This window comes from Chelonia mydas, chromosome 19 (assembly GCF_015237465.2).
Source record: "Chelonia mydas isolate rCheMyd1 chromosome 19, rCheMyd1.pri.v2, whole genome shotgun sequence".
NCBI lineage: Eukaryota > Metazoa > Chordata > Testudines > Cheloniidae > Chelonia > Chelonia mydas.
The window spans coordinates 9,302,546-9,314,557 of record NC_051259.2 but is presented as its reverse complement, the minus strand read 5'-3'; positions in this window follow the sequence as shown (position 1 = coordinate 9,314,557).

The window sequence follows — 12,012 nt, the reverse complement described above, 5'->3', positions numbered from 1 at the left end:
AAAAATACATAATCTAGAGTGTGAGCGGGGAGAGAGGAGTTTTTTGAAATACAAAGGGTCAGATCCTTGTCTCATGGCTGCATTAAGCCAATGGAGCTGTGCTGATTTACACCCACTGAGGATCTTGCCCAAGTTTTTTACCCTAGCGAGGCAGCGGTTAGCTCTGGGTGTTCATTGGCACGCTCCCCGTGCATGCTGCTTTTGCGTAGGTTTTAAATATTTAGGGCCATAATGTGCCATTCGTTTTTAAGGACAACTCCCCATTGACGCCAGCGTGTAGTTCTGCCTCGAGATGGATGGGGCCGTGTACAATGTCACCCCTAGCTTCTCTACTTTATGATTTAGTGGAGGTGATACAGCCTGGCAATTATATGACATTAATGATCCTTCCTTCCAGAGGAGCCTGCTGGAGGCAGCTGCTTAAGGTGCTGAATTTGGAAACCCAGTTTCCTTTGGGGATAAAAGTGGTTTGTGTGGACAGACTCTGCTCATGTTACTTTCCCCCAAGAGATGGCTGCTGAACAGTGAGCAACATGATTCCAGTGCATATAAAGCCAGCAAAGCGCTCTGGGACCCTTTGTGATGAAAGGTGCAATGAAAATGTACCGTGTTGTTTTTCCTCCTCCTCCCTCTCTTGGAATGAGCGAGGAGTTTATGTAACCATGTATTGGCCATTTCCCTGCCTGTTAACGGACACCCACACCACAGCCTGGCAGCAGCAAGTGGGGAGAGCGGCTGTTACGTGCTGATAGAACCAAAGCCTTGAGCAATACGAAGCATCTCCAACTCTCATAGAGTTTAGCCGGGGTCCAAGGTGCTTAGTACTGCTCCAAATTTGCCCGGGAAGGGATCGTCTTTTGGTTCTCTGTGGCAGGGAGACTAAGGGCTTAAGATTCCCATTAACTTGAATGGCCTTTCGACCAGATCCCAAGAGCCTTATCTTCCATTGACCTCAGTGGGACTTGAAAACTGCCAGCACCTCTGAAGATCTAGCCCTAAGGCAGTCTGGTATCCAGCTGCAGAACTGACCCAGATCATTTTAAACAGCCAGCATCCTTATTTTTTTCTTGACCCATTCCCACGATCTGCCAGAGACTTGTCGCACCCTAGGACTGGGTCAGGTTGCAACGTTCCAGAGAATCCCAGGGCCGTTCTGCAGAGAGCAGGGACCTCAGGGCCCACAAAGCGGGTGGGTGGGAATGCCAGGGCTAACTGGGGAGTTCTCTCCAGTTTGAAATGAATTGCTTTGGGGAGCTAATTGGTGAGGAGACTGTAATGAGGAAAAGCCTCTTTTTAACAGCGAGTGATGGTCCCTGGTGCAGAAGTGAAGTTCCATTTCCTCCCTCAATTAACATTGGGCGGGATTTGTTCTGACGGTTACATGGAGTGCAGAGAGCAGTTCACGTCCAATCCATCTCCAGCAATGCACCACCCGGAAGAGCTATTAATTATGCAAGACTCTTATGAAAGGGCTTCTGGGGGAGGCGTCTTGGACTGGGAGAGGGGAATGAGCATGTTTCACTCAGAAGGTGACTTTGAAACACATTGACCCTTCGGTTCCCAGAGCACTGCTTGGGTCACAGTGGATACAGCGTCAAGGGTGGGATAGGTTTCAGAGTAACAGCTGTGTTAGTCTGTATTCGCAAAAAGAAAAGGAGGACTTGTGGCACCTTAGAGACTAACCAATTTATTTGAGCATAAGCTTTCGTGAGCTACAGCTCACTTCATCGGATGCATACTGTGGAAAGTGTAGAAGATCTTATTATATACACACAAAAATTATCTGGATTACATGGTATCTGGTAATCATCTGGATTACCAGCAGGAGAGTGGGGTGGGAGGAGGTATTTTTTCATGCTTTGTGTGTATATAATAAGATCTTCTACACTTTCCACAGTATGCATCCGATGAAGTGAGCTGTAGCTCACGAAAGCTTATGCTCAAATAAATTGGTTAGTCTCTAAGGGTGGGATAGGTGCTGCATGAATGAGTGCAGTGCTTATCTCCTCACCGTTCCCTGCATCTCCCTCGTCTCCGCTGTTGCCTTCTCCTCCATGAAAGTCAGCTCTGGACTCCATGGCCCCAACTCACCCAGGCCCAACTCGCCCTGGCCCTGCACCTCATGCTGTCATTGGCATCAGTGCAAAGTGGGTGTAAAACACCCCCGAATCAGTCTAGCCGTGTTCTGAGCTGGTGTCAAGGTGCAGGCCGACAGGGAGTCTGGCCCTAGGTGTAGACTATGGCTGTCCCCTTCTTGCTCGGACAGAGAAGTATGAGCAAAAGGAGGTAGTATTATCTATTGCCTAGAGCACACGACTGGGGGTCCAGAGGCTGGGGTTATGTTCCTGCCGCTGGTCTGCTGTATGGCCTTGGGCAAGTTGTGGCCCCTCTGTGCCTCAGTTTCCCCATTTGTAAAATGGGGGTGGTCATTGCCACCTTTGAAAAGTGCTTTGAGATCCCTGGATGAAAGTACCATACGTTACCCTCTGCCCCCAAATAGCTCCATTGGTTCCTCATTCAGTTCAGGTTCCAGCTCCAAACTGCAGATAGGAGAGAAAACTCCCCTACTCTCGCTCCAGCTGGCCTCCTGCATCTCCATCGCCTCCCTCCCCGGAGCTCGCACTGACCTTTCCCCTCTCTTCTCTCATGGGTTCTGGCTACTTGTGGTGCAAGAGCCTTCTCCTCTACAGCTCCTCCCATCCAGAACTCCTCTCCTGTATCTTTGAGTCGCCATCCATGTGGAAATCTGGCCTGAAAACGTCTCCTCTCCCCTTTGCCCACCCCTCTTAGCTTCACTCACGCCCCACTCCTGGTCCTCTCTAGCTACATGCTAGTTCTAAATTTTGTTGAGCTCTAGTGCCTTGGGATGCAGCTTGTGTGGAAGATGCTGCACAAAAAACAAGTATTATCTGGCATGAAGTGAAGCCATTTTCTCTCTCTTGGTGGGTTGATTGGCTTGCTTCTCCTCCAGGCCCAAGAGGTTTCTTCGCTCCAGTGAAAGGGGGTGAGACAGCTCTGCCGAACTTAGCACCTTCAGCACCTACGTTTGCCCTGAGGAGCAGATGCGTGTTCAGTGGCATCTGTTAGGAGCATCTTCCCATGTTACAGGCATGGCCAATAATAGGAGGTGAGAACCCCAGGGGCCTTTTTTCAAACAAGCTTATTTTGCACTGAGGCCTTGTCTGTACTTGACTGATGGGGCTTATGCAGCTGCGTGGTAAGGAAGGAGCTAATGGGGGCACCAGGAAATCCGCTTCAGCTGGAGCGATTCTAGTGCCTATATAACCATTCCCCTCCCTGAGAAGAAGCTGGCAGGGGAGATGGAGATGCAGGAGGGGTTACAGCAAGCTGGAGTTAGCTGTTGAGGAATCCTTCCTCTTGCCTAGAAAGGAGGTCATCTGCTTAGTTCCTAGCCAGGCTGGAGGGACTGACTGAGGCAGGCAGCCTGGGAACTGGTGGTTGCCTTACGCTGGGCTGGATCAAGCCTGTTTCCTTGACGTACACCATTCACAAGCAGCCAGCTGTTTTCTTAAAAGGATAGTACCGATGGGGTACGTGGCCAGCTCTTTGGAACCCCCACAGTGAGAACAGCCCCAGCTCAGCTCTCGTTGGCCAGCCATCCGGTGCAGCTGCTCCTGGACTGACAAGGGCAAGGCGGGATTTGCACCACGGCCCAGTTGGCTCAATCTGTGTAAAACCCAGTTTGTCCTTATCTACACTTCGAGGTCAGCCCCAGTCCAGTTACACTGACTGCTGAGTCAGGACTATTCAAGGCCTCCAGAATGGGCATGGGCATATCCAGAACAGGACCCGGGTCCAGGAGAGATTTTTCTAACCACCCCCTAGTTTGTGACTACAGCCCCATCATGTCGCCCTTCCTCCAGGCTAAACCCCCAACAAGCCCACTTGCCTGGTTAATGCTCAGCCCTTTGCTTGCGAGGGTGGGCTCTGTACATCTCCCCATCCTTGCACTGCAGCAAGCCTTGGCTCTTTGCCTTTTCATCCCCACTCCAGCCGACCTGACTGTAAAGCCAATGGTGAAATACAGCAGAATCAATAACGGGCCATAAGGAGCAGGTGTAGAAACATGCTCCTGGGATGAATGCTCTCTGTGTGAAAGAGAGAGAGAGTGCGACTCCGTTAATGGCTAGGGGTGGGGGGCATTGGGGGACACACACAGTTAGACAGGTGGCTGAGAGGGGCAAGGCTGGCCTGGATCTGTGCTGAGTAGATGCATTGAATCTCCCGTACACATTTTTGGAGGGTGCAGGGAAGGGAAACCCTCCCCACGCATCCAGCCCCCTATCCCCATCCCTCCATACTTCTGCCTGATGAGCTGTGCGGTCCAACCTGCATCCAGTAGTCAGGGCCTCCCTACCCCCCATTCTAGCTGTCTGAACCTCCCAAGCCCCCAGACCTCACCAGCCACTAGAACCCTCTTACGTTCCCCTGATGACAAGCATCGCTGACCCACTCAGCTGCCCAACCATCCAACTCCCCGGACATGAACTACTGCGGTTATGGAAGTCAGAACCCAACACCTACCCCAAGTCATAAGAACGGCCATACTGGGTCAGACCAAAGGTCCATCTAGCCCAGTATCCTGTCTTCTGACAGTGGCCAATGCCAGGTGCCCCAGAGGGAATGAACAGAACAGGGAATTATCAAGTGATCCATTCCCTATTGTCTTAACAAAAAGTTCTCCCAAACCTAGGGCCAGAGTAATGCTGAGGATTATAATTAACAGTAGGCCCCAATGGAACCAAAGCCTATTGGAAAGACCCCATTAACTTCAACAGGCTTCGGATCAGACCCCCTAGGCCTCACACCTCTCTGCTGTAGAAACTAATATAGAAAGGAACTTATCCGATCTAACTACCGTGCCATTTCTAGTGTGCCCATCACCATGCCTGGGAAATCTATCTAGATGGCTCAAACAATTCACCAGGACAGTTAAAGATCAAGGGAATGACCTGCATGTTATTTAAGTGCATCTACGATCCTGACACTTGAAAAGTTCTAGACAGCCTAGGCCCGTAGCGCTCAGGTGGTGGGTGTTTCATAGGGCAGGGTTACCTTCTGAACTAAAAGTTGTGTGTCACGGAGTCCCCAGGCGATGCTCTGGAACTGCTCCCTATGAAGCCAGGCAGGACTCTGGGGAAGTCTCCTCTCTGCGAGCAGACTGTCTTCAGGACACACAGCTCACACAACTTCCACCTTCCTGGGTCTGACCTCGGAGCATTCGGCATCCTCTGCCCCTCCGTGCGCTTCCCACAGCGAGTCCGCCCAGGCGGACTCCTGGGGAAGCCAGAGGGTCCTGCACCCCAACTCTGCAGTCAGATGTGACTCTCAGCCAGCCAGTAAAACAGAAGGTTTATTAGACGACAGGAACATGGTCTAAAACAGAGCTTGTAGGTTCAGAGAACAGGACCCCTCAGCCGGGTCCATTTGGCGGGGGCAGTGAGCCAGACAACCACGTCTGCACTTCACTCCATGTCCCCAGCCAGCCCCAAACTCAAACTCTCTCCAGCCCTGCCCCCTCCGGGCTTTGTCCCTTTCCCGGGCCAGGAGGGCACCTGATTCCTTTGTTCTCCAACCCTTTAGGCTCTCACCCTGCAGGGGGGAAGGGCCCAGGCCATCAGTTGCCAGGAAACAGGGTGTCAGCCATTCTCTGCGTCCAGACGCCTGCACACACCTGCCCTCTAGGGCTCTGCAATGATCATACACCCTTATCCCACCACCTAGATACTTAAGAACTGCATAGGGGAAACTGAGGCACCCCCACAATATTCAGAGGAAACATTAAGAACAGTCCCGCTTTGTCACAGTGTGGAAGGTGCATCTCATTTTTCAGAGCTCCCCAGGGGCCTGAAGTACTCCTGCTAATACGGACATTCATTAGCTGATGCATTTTACAAGAGGACTCGTGGATGAAGATGATGATTGAATTGTGCTTCATTGTGTGGCAAGGAGAAGCATGTCTCTGAGGGCAAAAATCCTGAAGGCCAATGAAATCGAACCAGGAGAAAAGGTAAAATGGTCCAACAGCCCAGAGCCTTTTGGGCAGAGTATTTTGCTTTGATTAATGCTTTATTCCCAAACCTTTGTTTTCCCTCCAAGGTAGCCTTGAATTTTAATTTGGCCGCCATCAGTCAGTTATTAGACAGATGCTTGCGTTCACATTTCAGCCTCCGATAAATCGAATGATTGCAGACAATAGAACAGAACTGTGTGCGCAGCTGCTGTGTGGTATATGCCAGCCACACGTGTGGAGGGAGGTACCCTCTAGAGATGTCTAGTGGTTAGAGCTAGGAGATTGGGTGACAAGGAGATTTGGATTCTATTCTTGATTCTGCTGCCGTCTCCCCTGTGGCCTTGGGTAAGCTACTGAACTGCTCTGTGCCTCAGTTCCCCCACCTGTACAATATAGATGACTTCCCCACCTGCGCCAGGTGTTTGGAGATCAGCTGCTGGAAGATGCTATGTAATATCAAAGTATTATTATTATTTGATTTTAGTATGAATTTACCACTTGAATTAGGTGTTGGACTGATAGCTCCAAAGACTGAAGCCCTCTGCGTATCCACAAACCAGGTACAGCAAGCCATCTGACTCCACTCCACCCTGCCAGTGAGCCTTAACCCTTCCTTAGGGGAAACGCCTCAAGGAGGAAAAGCTTAGTTCAGATGGTCCCATTGGAAGAAGAGTAAAGTGCAAGGGCTCATCCCATCTTTGATTCCTCTGCTGAGAAAGCCAGCAAGATGGAAAAATCCATGCCCGCTGTAGTGATGGGGTTTATGCTACATTCACCTACCCCATCAGAAATGGGCGGTGACCCACTAACTCTTTTCACGCCAGTCACTGCAGGGTCGTCGGCTCTTGGTCGTTGCTGGGGTGGGCCTGGAGCCATGTTTTATTCTCCCTACAGCACAGAGATTTTTAAATTCCGTGGTGCGTTTGTTTATTTAGGGCCTGCTCCAAAGCCCTACAAAACTGCCTTTGGCGTCCATAGGCATTGGATCAGGCCCTTAAAACCAGCACGTTCAGTGCGGTACAGGCTGCACAGATAAACATCCCTGGTGTGCAGAGGCTCCTTACAGGGTCAGCACTAGCAGATCCGATTGCAGGAGTGGGGCCAAAGCTAGTCCTCGCCCCAAAGAGCTTGTGGGTGCGCCTGTGTAATAGATGCAGCTTTGGAATTAGCTTCCGGCTAAACTAGGCATTTAAAAATGATTTCTGATCTGTTTTAATATTCAAACAAGCAGCTTTTAAAAAAATGGCCCATTTAGATTCGCCTCACAGTCTCATTTAAGACATCACTCAGCTGTGAATGAAATAAATTTTTTTTTAAGCCCTGGCTTATCTTTGCCGAGCAATTTCAGCCCCCAACCTATGCTAACTTCAAAGGCGTCTCACAGCAGCTGCTGTGACTTGGGCTGCAGCTGAAATCTGAGTGTCAGCACAGACTAGATACTGAAGGTCTTAATATCCTAACCTCTGGTATCTTGTACTCCTTCCCCCAGCCTGAGAACTCCTTGAGCCTTGTCAGATCACTCGATATAGAATTCACATACACACACCCAGTGAATTGTATCTACCAGCCAGTGCCCGCAACAGAATCCTCTGTTTCTTTGAAAGCTTAATTCTTTATAAAGGAGAAACGAGGCGAACATTTACTCACCTGAAGGTTCCCTGTTGATTTCAATAAAATAAATTGAAATATATGTTCAAACATCCCTTGAATTGTCTTTTGGGGAGAGGTTTTTTTTTTTTTTTTTTTAAAGACAAGACTTTATCTGAGGTCTGGATTGAGCACAATGTATGAAGGCCCTGACACGGCAAACTGATCTGGATGCCCATGCAAATCCCAACTAGTTCCAAAGGGGCTCCATGCAAGTGTATTTGCATGGATCAGATTGCGTGAATGGGGCCCATTTGGACAAACATGCAGCATTATGGCGCCTAATTAAAAACAATGCAGAATCCCTTAAAGAACTTCCCAGAGCGGAATTCCTCATTCTCTGTTTAATGATTATAAACTGGGTTTTATATTGATTTTTACCGCAGCATCAAAGCCTTGGAAAATCACACAGAGGTGAAGGTAAGAGAAAATCTAGTTTATTGATATCTGTATCAAATCCATGGTCATCTATTGTACGAGCTTTCCTGTTCTCACTAGGCTACACACCCTGGACACTTGGAATATCAGAGCATCACCAGGGGATAAAACTCAGATCCTTCTTTCCCAAAAAGAGCAAGTTTCTACCACTTGCGTTAAATGAGAATCTCTCTTAGCTCTAAGCAGTAAAAGGCCTATGACACACAGGTGGGCAGCATAGATCCCATCCAGTGACGCCCATATACTAGCCAGCTTTTTGCAATACAGTGTCATAGCCACTACAATCAGCCACAATGCACTTAGCCTCTGTCCCCAGGGCTTCTATCCCAAGAAGAGCTGGCAGAGCATTCTGAGTGATAGACTGTGAAATTCACTCCAGATTTAGGGCCTCTAGGGCCCGGATCTGGTAGCCTTCACAATGTAGCCAACTCGGCACCAGTCCCTTACTTTAGAATCCTAGGGGTGAGTAGGTTCTCTTTACGTTTCATAGGATCAGCTGAGGCTAAAATAATCCAAAAACGTTTATTATTATTGCATTATTTATTTATTAGTTTTATACTAGGGCCGAGAGGCCTCAGCTGAGATTGGCGTTCCACGGTGCTAGGGCACTTGCACACACTGTAAAAGACAGACCCTTCCCCAGAGAGCTTGTAATCTGAAATAGACAAGATAGAGGGTGGTGGGGAGGGGAAACAGACGCAGAGAGATGAAATGACTTGCCCTGTGTCACACAGCAGGGCAGTGACAGCTGGGAATAGAACCTAGCTCTCTCGAGTATCCACCCAGTGCTTTCCCCCATGTTAGGAGGCACCCACTAAACCCAGTTAGTGGCCCCCAACCCTCCCTAAAATCTTGGATGGCACTGGGGAAACTTAGCTTCATCTTAGCCTTATGCACACAGCCTTGGTGATCATAGGCCTGCAAACGTACAAGGTTCAAAGCCCTGCCGGATTGTCTTCCCCACCTGGCCAATTTGTCCGGCCGTCCATTTCCTTAAAAAAGGGGGTGGACACGGCTTCGTGCCCCTGCCTCCCCTCCCCTCCGCATCTCTCTGTCCTTGCTGAAGGGAGGCAGCACGGCCGATACTGGCTGGCCAGCATTTTATTCCGAGAGTAAAGCAGCTTCGTACAGGTCAGCGAGGTGATTCCTGAAAGTGGCTGAGCTGCCAAACCCCGGGCTGAGGAGAAGGGAAAGTTAATTAGGTCTTTTTTTTTTTTTCTTTTTTAATGGAAACATGATCGGCCACTCACCACGCGACCTGCTCCTGGCCATCTGCTACTGGAGACGAACAAATCTGGCCAGGGAAAAGCCGAGGCTCCTGGCCCACCAGGCTGGGATGGGGCGGGAGGGGGCTGAGACCTAGGTCCAGGCCCCAGTGGATGGGGCCTTTGCCCCAGTTGCTATAGAGACAGACAGGCAGCAGCTGCAGGAGGAGGAGGAGGGATGGCAGTGGCAGCCCAAGCTGCTGCCACCACAGGCAGATCAGATGGTATGGGATTGCCCCAAACCGACCGCGTCAGACGCCAGCCTGCCCCCTGCATGATGTGCAGCTTTCAGGCCAAAAGAGAAATATGCCTTCTGGGCCCCAGTGCCCTGGGAGTTGACAGCGTGGCATCTCTTGGGCTCCCCCAGCATCCCCTGCACTGACGCCCCAAGATGTCAGTCCTGTTGATTAATGCAGCAGAGGACAGCAGGAAGGTACATTGTATTGTGATACGGAAACGTCAGGGCTCTCCAGCTGTGCTCACTTGACTAAGAAGGATTTTTTTTAAAAATGTCTCTTTCAAATACACAGAAAAACCATTAATTATGGGCCCAATTCTGCAAAGCACAGAACAGATTCAATTCCTACCGCTCAGGCTTGGTGCCCAGTTGAGTGCCACTGGGAAAGGTCTGGGGTTGCATCTTAAAATACGTACGTTGAGGGCAGAACCCGATTTGAATTTCATAGGTTGTCTATATTTTATGCAAAGGAAGCACTCACATTCATGCTATGCTATGCAGAACCATGTAAATGCCTTTCTGGATGATTTATATGAATGTACAGTAGCAGTATGCTGTGTGACAGGGTTGGGCTAGATGGCTATAGGAGAGTAATAGAAGGCAGATATATTAGCCCCAGGCTAAATAGGTCTCTTTTCCCTGGATAAGGTAACAGGGAAGGTTCCAGAACAATCAGGAACCTTCTGGAGACAATTAAGACAGGCTGATTAGAACACCTGCAGCCAATCAAGAAGCTGCTAGAATCAATTAAGGCAGGCTAATCAGGGCACCTGGGTTTTACAAAGGAGCTCACTTCCGTTTGTGGTGTGCGTGTGAGTAGTTGGGAGCAAGAGGCACTAGGAGCTGAGAGTGAGAACGCGGACTGTTGGAGGACTGAGGTGTACAAGCATTATCAGACACCAGGAGAAAGGTCCTATGGTGAGGATAAAGAAGGTGTTGGGAGGAGGCCATGGGGAAGTAGCCCAGGGAGTTGTAGCTGTCACACAGCTGTTCCAGGAGTCACTCTAGACAGCTGCATTCCACAGGGCCCTGGGCTGGAACCTGGAGTAGAGGGCGGGCCCGGGTTCCCCCCAAATCCTCCCAACTCCTGGTCAGACACAGGAGGAGTTGACCTGGACTGTGAATTCAGAAAAACGGCCAAGCTGAGGGCTGCTGTGAAGCTCCAAGGGGAGCAAATCCACCAATAAGCGCAAGACCCACCAAGGTAGAGCAGGAACTTTGTCACAGCTGGTATATTCCATGCAACATTTCTATCTGCTAGGTAAGGATCTCAAGATATGACAATGCTCCTTGCCTAAGGTTGCATTTGTTTGTATATTTTTACAGTATTTGTAGACTGCTGTGTTTATTTTTGCATCGATCTATTAAATGTTCAATTTAAAAAAAAATCAAACTTAGTAATAAACAAAGTGAGATCTGGATATATTGTTTCCAGACTGTTATTGTTTTAAATAATTCTAGTTAAGATATATACTGAAGTCAACCCAAGAACTGAACAATTTAGAGAGAGAATTTTGGGTGGGAACAAGAGGGAAATTTACTGTATTTTAAAATAAATGTTAAAGTATAAAATCATATCTTTAAAACACCTTACACTCAGGATTACAACTGAAAACATTTTAAAGATCAAATGTACTTTCCACAGGTTGAGCTGTTTAATTATTTTATATTAGGCCAACGAAAACAGACATCCATTTCACCGTTCTTTATAGTCAGCTTCTAGTCGATTTACTTAAATGGCCAAGCTGTCTGAGACAAGCCCAACTTTTCATTCTGCAGTTATACAGCACCTAGCACATTGAGAGTCGTGGTCCCTGAATAGACTCCTTATGCTAGTGCAATACATGTAACAATAAGTTCGTTTTCTGGTTCTCCTGCACCACCACAGTGCAGCAGTGTAAGGGTTCTTAGGTTACGTAAAGGCTTGTTTTTACAAATCTGATATTGGCCCAATTTCACCTTGCCTTGTCTGCTTTGATCAAGTCAGACACGTCAGTACTTTAAATAATTCTGCTCCTCACATCACAGATCTTTCCGTAAAAAAAGCAAATTGTATTACCAATTGGTTGTCCACCAATTTTGCATGTGAAATAGCTTTGAGAACCAGGGGTCTAGGCCATTTACTTTAATTGGAGTAGACTCAATCTAAGGTCTTTTCTGCCATTTCAGATCGATAATGTGAATGATCTTACTTACCAGGAATATACCTTTAAGAGGGTTTCCATCTAAAAACCCCTCCCATTATTGCAACGTAAATTTCTGTCTTGAAAGGGAGGTGGCATTTTTAAAGGTATCATGCCGAGAAAATATTAATAATACAATGGGTTTTGCTGAGCTTCTTCTACTTCTGAACCCATCTTTTGAATCCCAGAGTCTAATTAGGGACTGGG